The following is a 2,242-nucleotide window of genomic DNA, read 5'->3' as shown; positions in this document are numbered from 1 at the left end:
AGGAAAAATTCAAGAGGAAGAGGTAACACTCATAAATATGTAAGCACCAAACATGGGAGCAGCCAACTATATAAAGAAAATCCTAATGGACATGAAAAATCTAATATCTGATACCACAATCTTAACAGGAGACCTTAACAAACCCTTCTCCCAAAAGGACAGGTCAACCACACAAAAAATTAGCAAAGAAACAATAGAACTGAACCAGAGCTTGAAACAAATGGACTTCGTGGACATATACAGTGTTCCACCCAAACACAGCTGAATACATATTTTTCTCAGCTGTACATGGGTCAATTTCTAAAATAGACCATATACTGATCCATAGGTCATGCTTAAGCATGTGCAAGAAAACAAAAATTATCCTATGCATGTTATCTGACCACAGTACAATGAAACTGGAAATAAATGATGAAAGAAAACAGAAAACACCCTAAATACATGGAAGTTAAAAAACACCCTACTCAGTAACCAATGGGTCACAGATGAAATTAAACAAAAAATTCAACAACATCTACAATTCAATGAAAATTCAAGCACAATTTGTTGGAATTTATGGAATACGATGAAAGCAGTTCTCAGAAAGAAATTCATAGCTGTGTACTCACAAATGAGGAAAACAGAATGGAAATAAATGAACACCCTAATGCCCCACCTCCAACAACTAGAAAAGGAATAGCAAACCTAACGAAAAGCCCAAAGACGGGAAGATATCATACAGATTAGAGCAGAAATTAATTAAATGGCGACGAAGAAAACACATCAAAAAATTAATGAATCAAAAAGTTGGTTCTTTGAAAGATTAAATAAACTCCATAAGCCCCTAGCTAACCTCATCAAAAAGAGGAAAGAAAGAATTCAAATACAAACAATAAGGAATGAAAAGGGTGTAATTACCTCAGACCCAGTGGAAATTCAGAAGATTATCAATAGTTAATTTGAGAATCTTTACTTTCACAGAATATAAGACACAGACAAAATAACAGATTCTTAGAAAGGCACAAATTACCACAACTGAATCAAGATGATATAACCACTCTCAATAGCCCAATAACAGGCAATGAAATACGAGATGTAATAAAAAACCTACCGAAAAAGAAAATTCCAGGTCGGCATGGAATCACAGTTGAATTCTGCAAAAAATTTACAGAAGATATAGTCCATATACTCCTCAATCTCTTCAATGAAATTGAAAAGGAAGCAATCCACCAAAATCATTCCTGGAGGCAAGCATTGTACTGACACCAAAACCAGGGAAAGACGCAAATAAAAAAGACAACTACAGGCCAATCTCCCTAATGAACATAGAAGCAAAAATCTTCAATAAAATCCTAGCAAATAGAATACAGCAAATCATCAAGAAGATCATACACCATGACCAGGTAGGATTCATCCCAGGGATGCAAGGATGGTTCAATATTTGAAAATCTATAAATGTAATACACTATATAGATAGAGTAAAATCTAAAAACCAAATGATCGTATCAATTGAAGTAGAAAGGGCTTTTGACAAAGTCCAACACACATTCATGTTCAAAGTCCTACAGAAAATTGGAATAGATGGCCTCTACTACAACCTGGCAAAAGCCATTTATGAAAACCCAATGGCTAACATAATTATAAATGGAGAAAAACTGAAATCTCTTACTGTTAGATCTGGTACAACATAAGGATGTCCTATTCACCACTAATCACCACTCCTATTCAATAAAGTTCTGGAATCATTAGGTAGAGCCATTAGACAAGAGAAAGAAATAAAAGGAATAAGAATAGGTAAAGAAGAAGTTAAATTATCATTATTTGCAGATGATATGATACTTTACATGGAAGACCCAAAGAACTCCACCAGGAAGCTACTGTAATTAATTCACAAATTCAGTAGCATAGCAGAATACAAACTCAATAACCAAAGTCAATAGCATTCCTCTACACAGATAACAAACACATTGAGTGGGAAATCAGAGAAACAATACCTTTTACAATAGCACTGTGGCAAATGAAATACCTTTGAATTAATATAATTAAAGAAGTCAAAGATCTTTTCAAGGAAAATTACAGTACTCTTAAAAAAGAGATCATAGAGGATTTCATAAAATAGAAAGATATTCTCTGCTCCTGGACAGGAAGAACCAACATTGAGAAGATGGCCATACTCCCAAAATTGCTGCATGGATTTAATGCAATCCCTATCAAACTACCACCAACCTACCTCACAGACATAGAGAAATCATTCCTAAAATTT

The sequence above is a fragment of the Octodon degus genome, unplaced genomic scaffold (assembly GCF_000260255.1).
Source record: "Octodon degus isolate 3935 unplaced genomic scaffold, OctDeg1.0 scaffold00023, whole genome shotgun sequence".
NCBI classification, from domain to species: Eukaryota; Metazoa; Chordata; class Mammalia; order Rodentia; family Octodontidae; genus Octodon; species Octodon degus.
Note: the sequence above shows the minus strand (reverse complement) of the source record.